The sequence below is a fragment of the Pelobates fuscus genome, chromosome 4 (genome assembly GCF_036172605.1).
Source record: "Pelobates fuscus isolate aPelFus1 chromosome 4, aPelFus1.pri, whole genome shotgun sequence".
In the NCBI taxonomy this organism is placed as follows: Eukaryota; Metazoa; Chordata; class Amphibia; order Anura; family Pelobatidae; genus Pelobates; species Pelobates fuscus.
In genome coordinates, this window is record NC_086320.1 from 46,871,073 (window position 1) to 46,895,389 (window position 24,317).

Sequence of the window (24,317 nt, forward strand, 5' to 3'; positions counted from 1 at the left end):
GTAAATCAAAATTAGCACTAATCGTGCAGGCAACAAATACTGTAACAGTCCTTGGGTATAAGGGTAGGATTGTGCAGCTACCACGAGTATCAGGTAGGGCACAGGTCCAGAGTCTCAAGACAAATATAGTGACATCAAGATCCAAAGGAAAATCAATGAACAAGTCTGCAGGGACAGGATCACTGGTAGTAAAGCCGGGACCACGGAACCAGAACACAGGATCGGAGGACACAATAACGAAGGACCAGGAGGACACAATAACGCAGGATCAGGAGGACACAGGACGAAGACCAGGAGACGCAGGACACAGGACCAAGTCACAGTATGCAGGAGCCAGGAGCCAGGAACACAGGAATCCAGGGAAACAGGAAACAAAAGGCAATGATCTGGCAAGGAGTGAGGGGAGAACCCAAACTAAATAGGTGCTAAACAAGGACAAGGTGAAGTGCTTAATGAAAAGAAACGAGGAACAGTGCTAAACAGAAACAGTGGTGAGTATGAGTACTGCACAAGGGCAAATCAGCTAAGGAGTGTCGTGACACTTTCCTAAAGAAGTACAGTTTCAAAGATTTTTTTGAAGGAGTGGAGACTGGGTGAGAGTCTATAAGAGAGGGAAGGAAGTTCCATTGAAACGGTGCAGCCCTAGAGAATTCTTTAAGGTGAGCACCAGAGGTAGGAGTACGAAAAGAGGCCATGAGTAAGGAATGTGACTATTTCTATAAAATCTATAGTTTCACATCTTGGATAATATTTCTAAGCATGTCTTAAAGATTGCTATTAAAAAAATATCCTAAAACCTATAAAACATAGATCCCGAAATGTGTATGTGTAAATTTCTATGATTTTATATTTTGTGTGTGCAGTGTATTCCATTCAAAAATGTTCTTTTTAGTACATTGTTGTACTAGCTGTGCATACCTTATTTTAGATAAATGTTAAACTAATATTTTTAAAACAAAAATGCTTGTTATTGAAGAGTTACAGTCTTTCAACTGTTGCATAACCCAACATTTTTGTTATCAAAGAACAGAAAATAATGTTGATAGTTTTTGCTTTTTCTAGTTTTATTATCATTATTACTATATATTTTTTTCCTTTCTATTCCCCAGCACTGACGGTGTTTAAAATTATTGAAAAATGATGACACGTTTATATTTACCGGTAACATTTATCTTTTAATGATTATTTTTGAGATGCGAAACTTTAATCATAATTTGCCTTTTTTAAAGGTCAGTTGTCAGATCATTGTTGTATTAATTGCAAATGTCACATTCAATGTTACTCTCATTAAAGTGTAAACTTTCCATTTTGTTAAAGGGATAGCAAAATGTAAAAATATTCTTACTTAAGCAAATATATTAAAGTGAAATATATGTAAAAAAAAAAAAAACCTACCTACTTATAGGTTTATTCACTAAAGTCTGAATGGCCCCATATAAAATGAGACAAGGTGTTTGCTACTGTATGAGGTTATTCAGACTGCAAAATCTTGACATTGTTGATGGTATTCACCCATGTCTGATATTTGTAAATCAGGCACTGAACTTGCCTAAATTTGTTCTGGATTTCAGCCATACCGAAAGCCCCTGGACGGCTAGAATCCAGACCAAATTGATTAAATCTGGGCTTGGAAGTTTTAAAATTCAGGAATAGACTTAAAAAATATCCAAACTATTTGCCTGTTGGCAGGTCTACCAGCCAGAGGGCAAATAATCAAAAAGCCCTTGGCAGTGCAAAAGGTTAATTATGTGACCGCTGGCCAGTGCTTGCAAGCCAGCAGTCACTTTAAAAAACTATATGAATAAAAAAGCCAATTTATATGGTTCAATAAGACTCTCATATTCTTATAATGGAGGTATACATAGTCGCATGGCTGAAAGGAGACATATGTCTATCAAGTTCAACCTTTCTCACATTTGTTTTTGCTGTTGATCCAAAAGAAGGCTAAAAACCCAGTCTGAAGCACATCCAATTTTGCAACAAACTAGGAAAAAATTCCATCTTGACCCCCGAATGGCAGTCCAATATATCCTTGGATCAAGAAGCTATTACCTCACCAATTATAAATTATATATATGAAATATATATATCAGGTGAAAAGAGACACAACTACCAGTGTTCGAAAAGATAATCCTTCACTGGAGTTGGTAAGGTTGCAGGGTATAAGGGCATAAGGGCATAACCCAAGGGATATAATATAGAAAATGAAGAGACTGGAAAATGGGATTACAGAGAGGTCCTCCCAGTTAACAGTCCCTATACCCAGAAAAGAGCTGTTCATTAGTCTAAGGCAACCAATTGCCAGTATAGAACATAGGTGAAATATATTAAATATTAATACATTCAAATTTTATTAGTTCCTCTTGAGGAGAATAAAATGAAATAAACGAAGAAATATAGTGACAAAGAGTGTATAAACAGTGAAAAAATGTATACAGTATAAAGGAACCATCTAGTTTCCTGCTATCTAAATAGTGTGTGCCGCACACCAAAATGCTCTTTGATTGATGAGCTGAAATAGATATAGATTGTTGCTAATATATGCAACAATGTCTCATTAATCAGTTTGTTCGCGGTGTGAGTAAGAGGAGTTACAGAATAAATTTAAAAATAAAGTAACCTCAATACAGTAGGACAAATATATATGTCCCTATAAGGTATAGTACTTAGAAACAAGGCAGAGTCTTACAAGGGGTTGGGGGTGTATAATGGAGATAAAGAAGTGAGGTGGCAATAGTATCTTTGCTAGCAGTGTAGTCGAGATATGAGCCAATAAAATACTTCTGCAGTTCCTAGTAAAGGTTCCACCAACTACCCCAGTACCCCAATCAGCAGTATTGCGATAGACTTAATCCACCAGAGGTGAGGCTGCAATTGTATCTGATCTAACTATGTAGTTAAGTTATGATCCAATAGGACACTACTGCAGTCCCACTACAAATGTTGGACCCAATGTTCCAATCTAGCACTGTTGCAATCGATTAGAAATAGTTTAGGCACATCTGTTTCACTAGCAGATACTAAGTCTAATATAACTCTGTCTTATAATCTGTAACTGAATAATAGCCATGTATGATACCTCCTAATACTGGCTATAAGCCTAATAGTAGAGCTCTACCATAACCACTAGGTTTTTAACATAGGACGTCTAACTGCTTCATGTGCATAGTAATAGGAGGGGGCGTCTGGAATACTACTATTAGGCTTAATAGCGTTAACCCCCCCAGGCAGCATGATCAGTTCAATCACCCACGCTGACCGCTCGTGTTCATGTGAACAGCACCTCTGTTGGCATCAATGCCACTTACCAGAAGCAGAAGGAAGAACTCCATGCATACGAACGCCACCTCTGATCATCCTGTTCACCTATATTGCAGACAGAACTTTGTTTGTACGAACGCTGGCTCCCGAACACAGCACAAGCAGAAGTCTGTTTATGAGAATGCTGCTGCTTCCATGTGCGACCACACAGAAGGAAGAACTTCAAGGGAATCAAAGGGTGAATGCGCGCTGACACAGAGCCTTTTAAAATTACAGGAGGTGGAGACCAGGGTGGAACCTCAATTAACATGACCACCCACTTTCCCTATTTAAGTCGCACACACCCGTTACTCTTCGCTCAGTTGTACTGTGCTCTTGATTGTGTAAAGACCGTCAGAGATTCTCCTGTTGCATCCTGATCTTGATCCTGTTCCTGATTTTGACCCTTGCCAGTATAGACGCTTCTGAACCTGTGCCGCCTGTCTGGACCTTCGGCGTAAAATAGTCAATGTTATTTACTAAACCCTGTATTTTAGTGTATTAAACCCAAATTGTCTCAGTAAGCTATAATAGCTGCTCTGGAAACATTACCAGCTCTGGCTATTGTAACCTGAATTTTAGAATCTGGATTACATGTGCTAAAGTTTGGGATTTAGAGAATAACCCTGATTCATATTTGCAAAGAGTGCTTACCTCCTCTGGCTTTGGAATTAATAGTAAAAGGGTTTGTTAAAGACACCAACATTTGTCTAAACATTTTCCGACTTCATATCTGACTTCCAATTCTATATCATTAGTTCGGAAATGTTTGGCAAATTAGTATTTCCCTGTGAACCAATATAAAGCATAGGAATCAGACATTTATCAACAAATATTTATTCCTGAATGCATCCATAAGGATGTACATTAGCAAATTATCTTTCACTTGCTTTTTGCAAGTGAATTGAAATTTTAGGTACCCTTTGCATTCTGGCAGTGTTAGCAGCCAGCTGGCAAATAGTTAAAAACCTTCAAGGATTAATTAGGATTAATTAATTAGGATTACATGGTATTTCCCAATTACGTTGTATGGTAATTTAAAGAGTACAGATACCTCTGCAAGGTGGCTCCTGTGAACCTCGCCTACGGCAAAGAGCACTTCTTCGGATGTATCAGTTACAGAAACCTTTTCCTAAGAGCCTGAATGAGGAAAGAGTCTCTGCTCGTATAATTGTTTGCATCATACGATAGCCTGTTTATTGTTATTTTTTAGTAATAATTGGTTTTACCCATCTTGTTTTTAGATAATGGTGTTTAGTGTATATGGACATATGAAAATATAATGTATCTTCTCCTTGGCAAAACTACGATGGAATTACAGCACCTGGAAACTAGTGACCATATGGTCTATATATGTTTTATAGATTTTATTTATGCAGAATGGATTGGTGCTGCATTTGTTTTCTATGGTGTTATTATTGCTGCTGTGAATATTTTCAATTTATTGTGTTTGTTGTTCTATGTTTTATATATGGAAGTATTGTTCAAGCAGTAGTTTATTCTTGCAAATGATGTATTGCACAATATGTATCCTATAAATTGTCGCCAGTTATGTACGCAGTTATAGTACAGTATATGATGTGATTTTGATAATAGGCACATTTCTCTTGAATGTAACATGTTTATTGAACCTTAGACATTGCGTGGGATTATTGAGACTTAAATAGGTTGTCTTATTATAAATACTGAGTATTAGATTAAAGCTATATTCAGTGACGACTATTATTGAGTACCCATGTTATGTACCTTGTTATATTAATAGTATCATTGTACTGGTGTTTTTATTTTGACTTGATAGTTTATGCCGCAATGTGGTTGGACAATACAACATTTTTATTCACAGTTGATGTATATTGGTAATTAACAACATTTTATGTATCTCTCTTTTCAGCCTATTTTAGACAGTATAAATGGTTAATTATATTGAGTACGTGTTGGGATCGCTAATACTGTATTTCAATTTATTCTATAGAATGCAAATGCACTGTGCTGCGCCTTCTCTCAGTTAAAATGGTGCTAGTACCGCTTCTTTGAGCTGGTACGAATGCACAAAGTGCTGCGGAATTTAGGATATGGAAGCAAGTTGCATACATTGGGGTTTCTGCATTTGTGTATTTTGCACGTGTGTTTGTCTTGTATCTGGTGAACAGAGTGCCAGTATAGGCATTTGCTTATATAAATGACCTTATCTCAGTTACACATTATTCTTTGATCCCGAACGTTATAAAGTCCCTTTCTGATTTGCTTAGAATTGCCATAAGCAGTGGAAATGGCATATATTTAAGGAAGGGTGGGTGAGTAATTATGCTGTCCCATTAAAAAGGCACATTTGTTAGTGTTGAAACGTTGGGGGGCTGTGTTTGACATGGGTCCAGCTCTCGTAGGCTCTATGTAAGTTTCTACTAGAATTTTTAGGATTATTTATTTCAGCTAGCCTTGGTCACTTTATTTTGTATTGCTTTGTATTATGGTAATGGTTATTTTATATGTGTGTTAGCCCAGTGTGCATCCATTTGCAATCATATGCAAGTATATTTTGTTTAACATGTTTTAGATTTATTTCCCTCTCACTACCATTAGGGTGAAGGTGGTAAATAGGGACACCTTCCCTGTAGTGGACACTAGGTCTTCTGACATGAATATTAGAATAGCCCAACTAAATGCCCATGGGGGACACGGGGGAACTTTTCCTTAGCAACTGGGCAACAATGACTGCCTACTCATTTTACTAAACATTTAGCAGACATGCCTACATCTGGAGCTTGCCATGTGGGGACATTTGAAGGTTTAAAACTTCCCTTATGGTAATATGGTGGTACACAAAAATAAGTCCTGTGCTCAGATTTCCACTACTCCTGGGCGGCAGCAATGAACATAGAACACATCAGCCCTAATACATACAATAAAATCCCTATGCATATTTAAATAACCAGAGGTTTTTAGTATCACCCCAATGGTAATTAGATTGTAAGTTCACCTACTACGTCAAAGATAACCTCTTAGGTGGGTCCTACACTAATAATTCACCTCGCTTCCTTCAGCTTCAGGTAAAGAAAATCTCTAATGAGACATAGAGCGTTTTTTTTTCTAAATTCCAACATATCTATTAACCTTTAATAGGGAACAAATAGATTTGTGGGGCGGCAGCAGTGTAACATGGCTGTGTGATAAAAAAGTAAATATAAATACAAAAAAATTATGGTCTGCGCTCAGACTCCCACTTTAATCATATCACTTTAATTGCGATTAGATTGTTTGCTCACCTGCCACCATGATGTTTTCCTGGTGAAAGTTCATGTTATGAACTGAAATGCTGGTATGACTGGATTTGCTTGAAGTAAAGAAGAATTTTTTGTGGAATTCTAGAGAGGTGACATATTTTTCTACTTTATACTTTGTGTTGCTGAGCACCAGGTATATATTAAACTGTAGGAGTGCAAAGCTGAAAAGACTGTTTTATATATATATTATGTGGTGTCTAGCTTGCAAACAATGGCCAACTGCCACATAATGAACCCTCATGTTGCCTTAACATTTGCCCATATAGTTTTGATTGAATTTTTGATCTGTGTCTGGAATGGAAACTTCAGCATATTAGATTTCAGTTGTCTAGCCATGTTTAGAATGTCCGAAATTCAGACCAAATTATGACCAAGGTTTAAAAAATCCAGACATTCTGGAATTCCATCAGAAATTTCCAGATTTTTCAGTCGAAATGGCCACATAAAGCAGCAAATGTTTTCCCCATTTGGTCTATTCGGTCTTTAGTGAATAACCCTGTAGAGGGAACACCTGTTGAGAAACAAATGTTTCAAGTAATTTTAAAGCAGCATCTTCTTGGAAAAGAAAACAACGATTTACACAGAGTTGAAATTGAGCTATTTTACAGGGAAACTTTATGCTTTAAAGTCGCCCCCATTTATTGTATGTTATAGATAGGACATTAAAAATAAATAAAAAGAAAATGAAAACAAGGAAATATTTTTACTTCTTGTACAAGTGAGCAGAAGTAGCCTAGGCCAGGTAGAGGTTTTTAGGATCATCTCATTCTGTTCATTGGGGTATGAATTTGTTGCATAAACTCTGACATCAGCGAGGGAATATTTATATTATTTATTTCCATTTGTAACTGTTATACCACTTACAATTCAATATGTTTATACTCTATTCTATTTTATGATCATGTTCTAAGTATTGAATATGAATATACAGGTTTTGAATTGTATAAAAATACATGTTTGAGAACAGCTATTTTGTAGAGTGATTTTCTATTTAGCAACTTATTGAAGACGTAGCATTAAATATTAAATATCAACAGGTTGAATTTTATCAACGGTAGGCTATATTAGATACATGAAAAGTGCTGTAGAATTGTTTTTCTACTTTTATTTTTTATTTATCCTTTCCCAGTTTACCATGCTGCAATATGTCATAATGTCATAAAGTGCAAATCTTAGTACTGTTGTGGGACACTAATGGTTTGAGATAACTATAGATACCTTATCTCCTTTTGGAAAGAAACATAAAGATGTACTAAGGGAGATGGCAGGACTCCACGTTACATAAAAATCACGTAAATCAAATGTTACAGATATCTGCTGTAAGCTTTATTGATGGATAGGAAGCAGAATAAAAATTGTCAAATGTTCTAGGAAAAAAACAAAAACTAAAATAGTAGCCTAGTCCTCTGTTCTGAACTTGAATTGAATATTCATTGGCTAGTATAAGAAGTTTTGCCATCTTCTAAATTTCTTTGTTTTTGCTCTTGAAGTTGGTTAAGTGAATCAAACAAGACAGAAGTGGTAAACCGCGCCCAAACAGTGCAAATAATAATTAAAATATATACATACAGATAATCCTATAGTTAGGATGTATGAAACCTTCAATAAAAAAAGTACAGAACAATAATAGTGCAATATGTCAGACGAAATAAGAGTTTATAGAAACTTATAAAAGACTCACTCACACTTTGCAGAGCTACTCAGAGCTCTGCCGTATAGCGCCTAGAAGGTACAATCCCCGTCTCAGGATATCAAGTGATGGTGTGGTACGGTGTCCAATCCTCCACAGTAATATATGGAAAAAATAGAAATAGAATCCAATAGTATAGTATGTCTATTAAACAATTGGTAAATAAAGGAAAAGTATCCTACTTACAAATTTCAGAGCAAATATCTTGCTCTAGTGTATACAGCATATGGTGGTATAATCCCCACCAGAGGATATAGGTCAGGATTCAGGTATATCAGGAACAGCAAATAAAGTAGTAAAAAAACTATAGCTTTATTTGAAATAAAATATTTATATATAATAAAACAAGTGGATATAAAATCTCTTACTTAACGTGTTTCGCCCAGTCTGGGGCTTCTTCAGAAGTATTAAGTCCAAACTTAGATAAAATCCTCTTTATATAAGTGTCCCTGATTGATGTGATTTGATCCTGATGTGGTTTTGCTTCCTACTTCCGGGTCGCGTGTGTCGCCCGGAAGTGACGTCGGCGCGTCTTCTCGTGGCTTGCTGGGATATGTAGTATCCCTCCGTTCATGTTGTATGCAGCTCACGGAAATGGCGTCAGCGTATCTCCTAGTGCCCTATGGGGCATATAGTTCACATTGTCGGCTATCCCATAGACACAGTTTCGGCACCCGGAAGTGACGTATCACAGTCTGTAGTTACATGGGAATTGTAGTTCGGTAAATTGCCGATATAGAATACAGTACATACAAAGAAGAAATAAGTAAATAATTCTGTAATTAGCATGATGGTATAAAAAACAAGTGAGACATATATTAAAAAGATAGCCAGCATATTATAAATATAATACAATTATATACAAAAAGTGTAAGTTTATACAAGGTATTGTATATCAAAATATGAGCATGCATAAGAATCTATAAAAGGTAACCACTATTGTAAAAATACTATGCATAAAGTGAACCATGCATTACAACTCTTAAAGTGATACACAGGGGAGGTGGTGTATTGACAATAAAAAAGTATATAGATATGCAAAGTTTATTAGGCCTGATACAAAGGATTTTTTTTTTATTTGCTATAAAAAATTAAAAAGGTCAAACTCTGCATTTAAACCTTTAGGGTGTAGTGTGTCTAGAAAATAGACCCACTCCATTTCTTTCTTGCCTAATTTATTAATCATATCACCACCTCTCCAGTGTTGGGACAATTTTGAAATGCCCATACATTTTAGGTGCCGTGGATCATTGCCATGTAACTCAAAATGTGAGGATACCAAGTGGGTTTTTAGCCCTTTTTCTATGTTTCTACAATGCTCCCCAATCCTGATCTTCGACGGTCTTATGGTTCTTCCTATATATTGTAGTCCGCATGGACATTCTAATAAGTATATCACATTTTTACTCATGCATGTTATTGTGTCTTTAATGCTGTAACTTTTATCTGTGTTATTTGATTTAAAATTATAAATATATCGATCAGTTTTTTTAGTTTTTTTGCAAGCTACGCAACAATTACATCTAAAAAATCAATTTTTGTGTTTCATAAAATTGTTTATAACTTCACACTTTTTCTGTTTTGTATAATTTTGTGTGAGTTGCATTTTCAGGTTTGGGGCTCCTCTAAATACAATTTTTGGCCGGTCTGGAATGATTTTTCCTAATATAGGATCTTCTTTCAATAGATGCCAATTATTCCTAATTATTTTTTTTATTTGTTTGTTTTTATTATTATAATCCAAGATAATAGGCAATACAAAATCTGTCCCATTATTTTTAATGTTTACTGGATCCTTATTTTGGGTTAGGAGATCTTTCCTATCTAAACTTGTAATATTTTCCATAGTTTTATCAATTTTCTCTTTATCATAACCTTTTTCAATAAACGTATTTTTCATCATGTTCGCCTGAGTTTTAAAAGTATTAACATCGGAGCAATTTCTCTTCAATCTAAGGAATTGGCTTTTAGGAATACTGTCAAGCCAGCTCCTATAATGGCAACTATCTGTTCCAATAAAATTATTAACATGAACGGTTTAAAATGAGTTTTCGTATTTATTCTCTTATCTTGGATAAAGATATCCAAATCTAAAAAAGTAACATGAGTCTTACTAAAATCTGCTTTTAAAACTATACCATCATTGTTTATGTTTAAAAAGTCTAAAAAAAGTTGGGCTGTAGAAATCGGACCTTTCCATATAAATAGGAGATCGTCGATATAGCGAAAATAGGCCACCAGGCTCCCCACCCAGCCATGCCCACTCCACACCATTCTCTCTTGGGTGTGAAAGTGAATGTTGTAAGATTGTCTATGAAAGCATGTTGAGGACGATCACCATTTAAAATCTAAAATAATAAGCATCAAGGTCAGCATAGATAAAAAAAAAAAACAAAGCCAGCAATTAAGAGGTAAATACGGGCAGGTGCAACTACAATATATTGAATTATATTGACAAGATATAAAAGGCAACAAGTTATGTAAGAATATTTGACACTAAAAACTAGTGAGAACCTATATTCCATTTTTGCACAACAAGCGTCACAAGTCAAGCATCATAACTGCTAAATCTAACTGGAACCCACCACCCTACCCCTTTCCCCTAGTTTAAATAGTCAAACCACTTTTCTCCTGCACTACTGATGATGAAGAGCCAAAAGCTTCTAAGCAGGAGCTTTTTTTTGGGTCTCATTAGCTATGCCCTACAATGCAGAGATAGCTCATTGACTGACAGCATAAGACTGGCTCTCAGCCAATACGTCAAGAGCTGCACTGCAGAGCTTAGCTCATATAGAACATTTCTAGGTCTCTATCATCAGTAAAGAAACGCAGAGAGTGGCCCTCAGCAGACACAAAGTAAAGAAATCAAAGCATTCTAAATGCATGACTACTTACAATAAGGGTTGTGGCAAGGCACTACTAGCTCCCTAACTATTATAGTGAGCTGAAGTGTCTATGGTGCTTGGAGTTTTCCTTACTATCTTATTTGTGGACAGAGACAGTCAAATAATTTTACAATACTTTATAGACTGTATGCTGTCTGTGACCCATTATTGTACATGCACACAGTCTCTTTTAATTGTAAGGGATATCAGCATTTTTCCATTATTTAAAATAGCATCTAATATAATTTAAGCAGGGAATATATAAAAAATTTACAGCTATTAGGATACATTTTTTCAGACAAATTTCTTAGCAACCAATGTATCCCATATTTCTTTTATAACTCTATGTTTATAGTACTTTTTTGTTCCAGAACATATTATACTAATGGCCTCCATTTTTATTCATCTTTCCTCGTATTATATGCTTTTTCTAAAATAAAGATTCTATGTGATGCATTCACAATCTCAATATTTCAATGAATCATCTTTTGTGTCTCAGTCTAGCAGGCAAGGCAATCTGTATTGATGTATGATAATAACAGCTCAATGGTATAATATTTAATTGAAAAGCAATGGGAATTGTGTTGGCAATTCATCAATGAAGGGTCAGTGTTAGGACCCGCTTAGGGGGGGTCTGCCTTGACGTTGGCAGGCGGGCATCCCTCCAATGGCCATTGGAGCAACTAAATGACCTCCATTTGTCTAAATATACATAGGGATTAAGGAAAAAGCGCAAGTAACATTTTCTTTTCTTTGGTTTTTACTATATATTGGGGCTGATGTGTGTTGTAGTCCTTGCAGCTTAAGCGCAGGACTTCTCTTTTTGTATTTGTATTTACTTTGTATCACACAGCCTGGTTACAATGCTGCTACCCATCCCATGTGTTCCCTATTAAGGGTTAATAAGTAAAGGGGTGTATATAAAAAATACCCCTTTCTGTCTCATTAGGGATATCTTTGCCAGAAGCTCAAGGAAGCAGGCTGAAGGGTCAGTGTTAGGACCCGCTTAGGGGGGGTCTGCCTTGACGTTGGCAGGCGGGCATCCCTCCAATGGCCATTGGAGCAACTAAATGACCTCCATTTGTCTAAATATACATAGGGATTAAGGAAAAAGCGCAAGTAACATTTTCTTTTCTTTGGTTTTTACTATATATTGGGGCTGATGTGTGTTGTAGTCCTTGCAGCTTAAGCGCAGGACTTCTCTTTTTGTATTTGTATTTACTTTGTATCACACAGCCTGGTTACAATGCTGCTACCCATCCCATGTGTTCCCTATTAAGGGTTAATAAGTAAAGGGGTGTATATAAAAAATACCCCTTTCTGTCTCATTAGAGATATCTTTGCCAGAAGCTCAAGGAAGCAGGCTGAAGGGTCAGTGTTAGGACCCGCTTAGGGGGGGTCTGCCTTGACGTTGGCAGGCGGGCATCCCTCCAATGGCCATTGGAGCAACTAAATGACCTCCATTTGTCTAAATATACATAGGGATTAAGGAAAAAGCGCAAGTAACATTTTCTTTTCTTTGGTTTTTACTATATATTGGGGCTGATGTGTCTTGTAGTCCTTGCAGCTTAAGCGCAGGACTTCTCTTTTTGTATTTGTATTTACTTTGTATCACACAGCCTGGTTACAATGCTGCTACCCATCCCATGTGTTCCCTATTAAGGGTTAATAAGTAAAGGGGTGTATATAAAAAATACCCCTTTCTGTCTCATTAGGGATATCTTTGCCAGAAGCTCAAGGAAGCAGGCTGAAGGGTCAGTGTTAGGACCCGCTTAGGGGGGGTCTGCCTTGACGTTGGCAGGCGGGCATCCCTCCAATGGCCATTGGAGCAACTAAATGACCTCCATTTGTCTAAATATACATAGGGATTAAGGAAAAAGCGCAAGTAACATTTTCTTTTCTTTGGTTTTTACTATATATTGGGGCTGATGTGTGTTGTAGTCCTTGCAGCTTAAGCGCAGGACTTCTCTTTTTGTATTTGTATTTACTTTGTATTACACAGCCTGGTTACAATGCTGCTACCCATCCCATGTGTTCCCTATTAAGGGTTAATAAGTAAAGGGGTGTATATAAAAAATACCCCTTTCTGTCTCATTAGAGATATCTTTGCCAGAAGCTCAAGGAAGCAGGCTGAAGGGTCAGTGTTAGGACCCGCTTAGGGGGGGTCTGCCTTGACGTTGGCAGGCGGGCATCCCTCCAATGGCCATTGGAGCAACTAAATGACCTCCATTTGTCTAAATATACATAGGGATTAAGGAAAAAGCGCAAGTAACATTTTCTTTTCTTTGGTTTTTACTATATATTGGGGCTGATGTGTGTTGTAGTCCTTGCAGCTTAAGCGCAGGACTTCTCTTTTTGTATTTGTATTTACTTTGTATCACACAGCCTGGTTACAATGCTGCTACCCATCCCATGTGTTCCCTATTAAGGGTTAATAAGTAAAGGGGTGTATATAAAAAATACCCCTTTCTGTCTCATTAGAGATATCTTTGCCAGAAGCTCAAGGAAGCAGGCTGAAGGGTCAGTGTTAGGACCCGCTTAGGGGGGGTCTGCCTTGACATTGGCAGGCGGGCATCCCTCCAATGGCCATTGGAGCAACTAAATGACCTCCATTTGTCTAAATATACATAGGGATTAAGGAAAAAGCGCAAGTAACATTTTCTTTTCTTTAATTCATCAATAAACAATGGTGAAATACTAATCACAAACAATCGTATTTACCAGTGCACTTTTTAGTCCAATACCTTTGCTCAACCAGAAGTAAAATTGATTTATATTGACTAATTTAATATATTCTATGTTTCTATGAAAAACTACCACAACAAGAGGACATAGTCTTAAATTAGAGGGACAAAGGTTTAAAAATAATATCAGGAAGTATTACTTTACTGAGAGGGTAGTGGATGCATGGAATAGCCTTCCAGCTGAAGTGGTAGAGGTTAACACAGTAAAGGAGTTTAAGCATGCGTGGGATAGGCATAAGGCAATCCTAACTATAAGATAAGGCCAGGGACTAATGGAAGTATTTAGAAAATTGGGCAGACTAGATGGGCCGAATGGTTCTTATCTGCCGTCACATTCTATGTTTCTATGAAAAACTACCATATGTCTTGCCTTTTATATCATTATTATTTTTTTGTCATGTACTACATAAAATCTTGCATTAAGTATAACATATGCGTCTTCTTTCTAAATATACAATACCTACATAGTTACATAATAATACAAATTGACAAATGATCATATATCACTCTTTCTGGTGTTGATCTAAATCAAAGCAAACTAAAACAAATGTGAAGTAATTTACAATTACGCTACAAAATACAGGATGGCCCAAAAATCAGAATAATATTTGAAAGGTAAATAACTTATTTGTTAGTAATTCAATTTGTGGGGGAGATTCAGCATGGATAATTTCATGAAGTAACAATGAGTAAAAATTGTGAAATTATATTTTCAGAGACAATTGTTTTTCAATTTCCAGTTATTGACTCATAAAACCCTACTCTGAATTTTGGCCCACCTTATATAAAAAAATGTATTATTGTTTCTGAAATTGCAAACATTTAGGGCTTTAAGTCAACAAGCTCTTTCCTGTTATATTAACTATAATACTCTTAAGTGTTCTATTCTTCTAAAAAAAAACATGCAGATATTTAAAAAAAAAAAGAAATCTCCAGATAATCTAATAAAACAACATCTTTGGTAGATAATTCACACTAAATGATATCCTCTGCTTTAAGTGAAATCCCCTTTTTCCAACTCTTAATAGGTGATGTATACTTGTATATAGCGTATATGTTTTTGCTCTACATAATTGCCATTTCTCTTCTATCGTATACGTTTATGTTTATTAATCTACATAATGATCCATTGTATGATAGTTTACATTTCATAGGCAAAATGACACTGAATGTCCACCTATCTGGCTGTGGTGTGCTCATATTCATCTTAGGAATTCTACACCCTTTTGTTTTTGGAAATCAAGGATGTCACAGGCCATTAATCTGTATAAAATTGATCATATCTGAATATTTGAAAATGCAGATAGATTCCCTTACTCTCATATTTCTATGTGAGAATATATATATATATATATATATATATATATATTACATCTTAGGACTTTATTATGTAAATAAAATGTATACAGTACTGTATTATGACTCACAGAATAATTAAAAAAGGGTTATATGTCTTTTCAATGCAGAGGCAATGCCATTATAAAGATCAAAGAGACAAAAATCAAGAAAGGATTAAGTAACTGGGTATCATTAACCGGGGCATAACATGCAGCAAATTTCGATTATTGAACATATACAGTGTCAAGAGCAATGGCATTTTAGAACTGTTTGCAGTAATTTCATGTATCAGCCAGATAAACAGCTCTTACTTAGTATTACCGATATGGTCATTATCGCCATGTCCCTAGGCATCAGGTTTGAAATCTCTCACCCTAATCGCTATGCCAATAATTTAAGAAATTGCATCTATGGGTCCCAGATATCTAGATATCATGAGTAATGTCAACCCAAAGAGCTGTGTATCTCCTCCATAAGTCTACGTTTTCGACTATATTGATCCAAGTAGTAATGGAGTGTATTTTGTCAGATTTCAAGTTTAAGGGTATAAGTGTCTTGCCTGCAGTTAATAAGTGTCTATATTTCCCCAAGAATTGATTTGTGGCATGGAACAACATACAGGTTATAGTAAGCCATAATCATCGCACTTATGACAAATCACGGCTTGAATGATCTTGCTTTGCATGTAATGTGTCTATCTCATATATTAGTTTCCCCTTTTACGTTGCATTACTGAAATAAAGGAACTTTTGCAATATTCTAATTTTTCGAGTATCACCTGTAGGTGCAAGTGTAAAAGCATCAAAGTATGAATCTTTTTCCAGAATTGCTTAATTATGGGGCATGACCACCATGTGCGTTGTGGCATCTTGAGGGACATTTTTCTTTCAAAATTTAAAGTAGATCAAGTGGTGTCATATGCAATCTACTAACTAATGTTAGTTAATTTGTGTTAGTTAATTTGCCTATGGGAATCTATAGTAGTAGATCAAAAGAGAGTGAATATTTTTCCTCTTGCTTCCTGTGTCAACTGGATGTTTTTCTCCCTATTCCATATTTTTGTAAACAGCTTTGGTGCGGAGGCTTCTCAAAGTAGTAGTAGTAGTAAAATACTGAGACCTAGATATTGACTTATTTCTAAACAACCCATATTTTTTTTTAAATGGTGTCATCTCCATTTGTGGGATTGGGTTGGGAATTAAGGTTTTAGAAAATGCTAAAGTATGAGCTACGTATTGCTGGGGATGTGAAATAAGCTCTGATTGTGGAGCAAAGAAGTTGTGTCTAATAAGGTTTGATAATTTTCAATAAGGATTTGATATTATAGTGTAATTGGTTAATCTCAGTTACCCTGGAGGGAGTAGTTGGTTATGTGTGATCTGGGATGATACACCAAATTTGCATCTGTATTTCCTCTACAGTTAAAGTGTTGGTATCATAGTGGGATGTATTTCAGGACATAATAGAGTCTATGGCGTATTTTGCTACAGCAGTAAGAATAACTGTTCTATGTGCTTCCATTGTTTGTTCACATCTAGTCTGGACTAGGTATAAATTCTGGTTAATATCATGGCTAGAGAGTAGTGATAGATGTGGGGTATGTTTAATCCACCCTTGCTTCATGAGTATGTTAAAGTGTCAAAGTTGATGTGAGATTTTTTTTATTTGTCCATATGCATTTAGAAAATAAAGATCTGAGTTTGTGTAAGAATATCGTGGGAATCTGGATGGGTAGGACTTGCATTAATAGAATATGTGGTAATAAATAGAATAAGTTGTAAGATTTTAAGAATCAGAATCAGGTTGAAGTAAGGCAAATTGCATCATTTCAGATGCTGTAACAAGAAGGGGGAATTTTAGTGCAAATAGGGTTGCAGGTTTGGAAGATATTGCATGTCCTAGATATTTAATAGATTTTTGGGTCCAAGCAAATGGAAATGATGGCTGTAGTAAGACAACGTCCCTTACAGGATAATAACATTCAAGATTTCCCTCTTCTCTAGATTAACCTTAAACGTGATATTTTGCCACATATTTAAATTTAATTTAACAAGGCAGATAATTATGTGGTTGGTTAACTAAGGGAAAAAAAGTTCATTGTGAGAACTTCAAGGCATTAGATAGAAGATAAGTAAATGTACTTTTTAACTTTTGCAGGGGCTCAATAATATAAATAGCCAAGAAAACCCATTAATGGCGGCACATTACACTGTATCAATCTGCAGTCCCAGGTTACTTACCTTGCCTGGCTATCAAGGGGGGCTGCCTGACAGCCCAGGCAGTTCACTGAAGCCAATCTGGCCTTTTTGGTCCATGTAATCATTATGACATTGCAATCACATGACCATATCTGTAGTGAGCAGCTCTGCCTGCAGGGGGGCTGTCTGAGTTGTCATACAGTGAACACTTGCTGCCTAATATATGCCATAATATAGATGCCACTGCAACTATATAATTAATTCACCTCACCTGTCAGTGGTTTTAATGTTGTGGCTGACCAGTGTATATACTATATAAATAGAGAGTTTTACTGTTCCTCCTTTTTTTTATTCTTCTTACTTGATCTGTGAACCAAATGGTAGGAAAATGCACACTATTTGGCCCATTTTTCTGACTTTGGGTTCACTCAAACAGTTTTTTTCTGAAATGATCGCATGAACGAGACTTGTTTGTACCCAAACACCGCAAGGAGGAATTTTGGACCACGGACAAGTTTTATTTGGAGTATGAACAAATTCGGTCAAACTAAATTTTTTTGCTGTGCACAAGTCTAGAGTTAACCCATAGCAATTCTGTTTATTGTTTTTTTTTTTTTCAAATTTAGAATTTTCATTTTTTAGCAAGGTAAATTGGGGGGAGAGAAAGTAAAACAGGGGAGGGGACATAATGCAAAATTGTTTCCATTGCATGACATATCAATTCAGGAAAGTGTAACAATCGACCATGAGGAACTGTCACGTATTAATCCGCTTATAAAAATTTGATTAATGGAATTTACTGTCCACACAGGAAAAGTTATGCCGAGCAACAACCAAATCCACAGAAGGGTCAATGCTTAGCAGCAATTTTGCTAATGGGAACCTGGTAACTGCCTTTGGGGTCAAAGGTCGGTTACAGCATATCAGATCTAGAGGAGAAGTATTTAGGCCCAGTTCTCATCCTACTCAGTGCCCTATTGTGGTTTCCCTTGTGGTTGTCTGAGAGTGCGTTATTGATTCTGGTAATTCTGGTTATTTGACTTTGGCATTGTTTTTGACTTCCCTGTTTTCTGGCATCCCTGACTCCTGGCTTTTCCTTATCGTTGTATCTCTTTCTGTTTCCCTTGACCTCGGCTATTCCTGACTATTCTTTGGTACGTTAGTCCGGCCATTCTAAGGTCCGGTATACGTTACCTATCAGTCCTCTGTGTTACATAATTCTATGTGCTGGATCATTCTGTAATCCTGACAGGAACAAGTACAGTATTCCCAGGTCTTCGAAGTGATATGTGAAATCCTCATTCTCCTGAACACTTTATGGAGGCAGAGGTACTAGGGTCTGTGTGGCTGGTTTCTGTATTTCCTCTAGTTGTCATCATTTGTTCAGATTATCTACTATTGTCTTTCTGTAACCAACACTGCAACTGACTGTCTGTTAGTCATGCTTTGTGGGGAAGAGGGAGGAGGGGATAGGATGGAGGGAATGTTAGGAATGGGGGTTAACTTGGGACATGTGAGGACCTTGTCTATCCTTTATCCCTTTAACCGTGTGTTTAAGTATATATGGATTACTCCAGTGGGCCCTATAATATTACCCACTCCTTGGTCTTTCTCACTCCTATATAGTATCTGAGTTAGAGTCAGCTCAAACTAGTGTCTCCATTCTAGCAGCCCTCTTTTTAGTCCACCCTATGCGTGGTACAACTTGCTTCTTGCTCTAAATGAGAGAGTGCCTCTAGGTCTCATGTTAGGTCGACCTGCGTGCTTCGAATATGTATGAGGCTAAGCCATGGTTTCCAGAGCTCCTCTAATTTCCTAGTTTTCACGTATGAATCAGAGGAAAGTCCCTTGTATCTATAATATTGGTATATTTTTTCTACCAGTTCTGTGTTGGATGAGCAGTAGGTTTTCTTCCAGTTGAGTTCTAGAAGATTCCTGGCTGCCAGTATGATTAGAGTGGCAATTATTCTGGTCCCCACATGCCATGTGTCTGGGAATACCAGTAGAAGCCCTATCTCTGGCATAATGTGGTGGACATTAGGTAATAGATTATTCACCATCATTTGTACATTTTCCCACAGGGGTTTTATCTCCCCACACTCCCATCATATGGGTGACATAGTGCCGTCATGGGTTCCACATCTCCAGCAATGCGGACTGAAATTTGGGTATATTTTACTTAATCTGTGTGGGGTGAGGTACCATCTATAAATAACTTTTTATGGGCTTCAACATGTGAGAAGCAGGAGATCATGCCCCGGAGTGCATTTAGGGATTTCAACCATTGTTCATCCGTGAGACGCTGCATGCCCTTCCTCTCCCACTGGGCTGAGTATGTAAATGTGTGAGGTGCAGGGTTTTGTAGCAGAGAGGTAGGTTTTTTGGTTTGGTAGGAGCTGAATGACTCCTCTCAAAGATTGGTATGAGAAGATCTGTGGGTATGGTTGCTTCTTTCTGTGGTATTTTTAGTTTATTATGTATAAGGCTTTTCAGTTTTGTTCCTTTGGTAAGTGTGAAAGATGAAAAGACAAATCCAGAATTAGTGACCCGGGCTGATGGCCTTCCATAAAGTGCCATGATTCCCTTCATTAGATCCAGTGGAAATCCATATTAAGCACTTATTAAGCAATGAGGTCATGTAGTTCCAATTGAGCCTATCGAAGGCCTTCTCCGCATCCAGTGCTAGGACAAGGTCTTCCGTACCACCCCCTGTGGTGTCTGATAGTATATTGAGAATTTTACTTGTATTGTCTGATCCCTGTCTGCCTTTTACAAAGCTTGATTGGTTGTTGTGGACTATACGTGGTAGTATTTTAGCTAACCGGTTAGCAATGAGTTTGCTATACATCTTGGTATCGCAATTCAGTAATGAAATGTCTAAAATGAGGGCAGTGGGTACGGGGTTTCCCTGGTTTTGGAAATTTAGATATATGTGCTTTAAGCATCTCGCCCGGCATGGTACCCTGTTGGAATCATAGGTGGAATAGCTCTGTCATGTGAGGTGCTAGTATTTCCTTAAATGTGTGGTAATAGAGGTCCGTGAAACCATTAGGGCCAGGTGATTTGTGTTTTGGTAATTGTTGGATGGTCTGTATTATTTCTTATGTTTTAAACAGTTGGGTTATAGACTCGCACTCCTCTGTCGCAAGGCATTGTAAGTTTATGTCATGTAAAAAGTTGTCAATTTCCTTCTGTGTGGCTGTGTGTGTTCCCTGGTCTTTGTTGAGACTATACAATTCACTGTAATATTGTGCAAATTCTTCCACTATGTCTTGAGGATTTGTTATTTTGTGGTCATCTTTAGCGTGGATGAATGCTATTTTTGATAATAAGTGCAGGCTTGAAGTTGAGAGGCTAGGATCTTGCCAGCTCTATTACCAGCCTTGAAAAATGTATGTTTCATCTTCGTTAGGAGATATGTAGTTTTAGCCAGTTCGATGTCTCTCAGGTGAGTCTGAAGTTTGAGAATGTGTTGCATAGTTTCATGGGAAGGTGCTTTTTTTGTTGGTATGTGTGAGCTCTGTTAGTTCCATGATGAGATCTGTATACTCTTTTGTACATCGTTTTTTATTATAACTGGAGTGTTTGATAAATTGTCCCCTAAGAACTGATTTATGGGCCTGCCATAGAGTCTCCACTCCTACCTCCCCTGTTTTGCTAGTAGAGAAGTATACCTTAATCTCCCTCTAGATCTGTGTACTCATGTTATCTTCACATAAAAGCAAGTCATTTAGACACCATGAGCTTTTACCAAATGTCGGATATTGTGTTTTTACTTTTAGCATAATGGGTGCGTGGTCTGACCACAATATAACACCTATGTGGGATGCACTAATTGTTGTCATCTGTGTCATGGGGATAATGACACAGTCTATCCTAGAATAGGCATTATGTACCAGTGAATGGTGTGTATAATCTCTTTCCAAGGCGTGTAGCGTTCTCCAGATATTTATGTAGCCATTCTGAAGAGTATTCCGTATGAGTTTAGTAGAATGTAATCTCCTATTTGTTGTGGCCTGTCTAACCTTGGCAGAGGAGGTTGTTTCGAAGTCTAGGTCTATTAGGAAATTATGAGTATTCAACAGTGTAAGAATTTTATCTAATAATGTGTATTGGTCATTGTGCGGTCCATATGTTTACCAAAGTATATTGAGCATTTTTGATGATACATTGTAATAAGAGGTATCTCCCTTCCTTGTCACTCAGCTTTTTGATCAATTGGAATTGTACATCCTTGCTTATTAGTGCTGTAACACCCCTTTTCTTTGACTTGTTAGTGTGTGATTTATACCTACTGCATGGTTCAAATATTGTTTTGTTTTGCCAGTGGTTCTCTATTGTTTTGTTTTGCCTTCTGGTGCTCTATCCCACCCCTATATCCTCTAGCATCTAATGAAACACACTCACAGCATATTAATTGCTTGTGTTTTTTTATTTATAAAACATTGTCTCATTACCATTAAAATAATGTATAAGATTGCTGTTAAACTTCAGAAATCACAGAGTATGGGAATGCACAATTAAGAAAGAGGAGTGCTCAGGAGAAATTAAACTAAATTTGAAAGATGTTTTTGCCATTGCAGGAGATGTGAAGGGAGGGTAGAGATAGGGTAGATATAGATTAGGCAAACAATGTGCAGGGACTAGTGACGATGACATTACTTGCTCACTGCACAGTCTCAGAAAGCAATGGAGGAATGAATTATAACTTTAAATTAACTGGGCCTCAACCATTTTCCAGGTTGAGAATCTTACGGAAATGTTGGGGCTACTAGCCGAGGAGGTGTGACAAGAACTGCAAAAACAAAGTGATTTATCTTCTAAATAGCAGAGAATTGAGCAGTTAGACTCCACAACTAATTAATTAAGCTAAAATTATGTTAGTGCTTAAATTACGCTTTAAGGAAATAAATAATAAAATAAGCATAACTCCAGGGGAAATTCCCCGTAATAAGTCTTAGTGCTTCAACCCTGATCCAAAATAGGATAACACAACCTCAAAAAAGAAAATCAAAATCCTGCTCACTTACTTGGTTACACTGTTTCAATGGGCAATGTTCTCGTGCTGGACCAACGAGAAAATATCACATCATCCCAGTGGACGTGGTTTCATTGAAAGCATTGCTTATTTGTTCAAACAATATGCAATTAACTGAGAACCAATCTGCATTCATGAATTGTAACAGCATACACAACTTCCAGGGATTTCATTAAAGTGATGCTTCTGATCAAACAGGAGTTGAAGATGGCAGTTGCCAGACAGCAAAGGTAAGTCAGTAGATAGACTTAAAGATGTAATAAATTATATGTAAGTATTCCAAAATATTATGCAAAAAGGATATATTTCATACTTTTTTTTATTTTAATATTAATAAAAAATATTGCAGTTTCCCTTTTAGACCTTCAAAAATCCCTCCGAGGGCAGATATGTTAAATTATACTATTAGCGCCTGTTTTACATACAAACAGTGTAAAGAAAACAGCTAGGGGAAACCATCTGTAGGTTCCTATATATCACAGACATATATTTTATATTTCTTCATTTGTTTCAACACAGCAGGAGAAAAAAATGCAGGAAAAGGCAAATTTACATAACTAGTCTTTACTATTTCTCTAGATGGACAGAAATGACAAAAAAAGTAACTACAGAAAAGTAAGAAAAGAATAATGTATCCCAACAGAATTACGTTTATGTCAAAATATTTTATTAAAATATACTATTATATCATCTGTGGGTGGTTACTATTAGCATATATTAAATATCAAGTGTGTATGGCAGAGTTAATTTCCTTTGGGTTTAGAGTCTTCAGTATAGTCCTAATGCAAAAATAATATTTTACAGTATAACATACTATGCTTCTATTTATTTTCCATAAATTATTCAAATTTCATATCCTATATGCATCAATAGAAATAGAATAAAATAAAAACATCTGCATAAGTGAAGACTAAAAAAACATAACCTTCAAAATTATCATGCAATAGCTAAAGGTTGCTCAAATACAGATCTAAAGTTGACAAGTCAGTGAATTATATGCAATTTTTTTACAATTCTTACTCTTACAGTTCATATAAAAACTAGGTCTGTTAGAATGCCTACCGCTGTTTCCTCAAAACATGGGTATCCCCAATCATAGCAAGACCTGGTTATTCTCAAACTCGTAGGTAGTGATGATGAACCTGAATAACTCCTCGAGACAATCCAAAGCAATCGATTGCTGTGGCACCATGCAAACTGATGCTCTTTCGTATGGGCAGTGTTGGTGGCATGTGAAAAATCATACAATTTGTTTAGATAGTCTTTCTGGTATAATAGCTCAGCAGTGAGGCAGTGCAGTAGTAGAGTGTTTTTGCCTCCTGGGCTGTGGGGTCAACTATGGTGTCAGTCCCAGCAATCATATGCCTTAGACACTCCCGACCACTTAAGCACTTAAGCTTGCTGAAGTCCTTTTTGTGTGAAGTGTATGTCCTCTAGTGATGCCCCGATTTGTTCACTGGCGAAAAGTTCCTGGCGAACATCGCTTGTTCACGTTCGCCATGGACGGCGAACACATGTGCTGTTCGGTCCGCCCCCTATTCGTCAACATTGAGTAAACTTTGACCCTGCCTGTACCTCACAGTCAGCAGACACATTCCAGCCAATCAGCAGCAGACCCTCCCTCCCAGACCCTCCCACCTCCTGGACAGCATCCATTTTACATTCATTGTGAAGCTGCATTCTTAGTGAGAGTAGGGACAGTGTAGCTGCTGCTGATTTGATAGGGAAATTGATAGCTAGGCTAGTGTATTCAGTGTCCACTACAGTCCTGAAGGACTCATCTGATCTCTGCTGTAAGGACAGCACCCCAAAAAGCCCTTTTGAGGGTTAGAACATCAGTCTG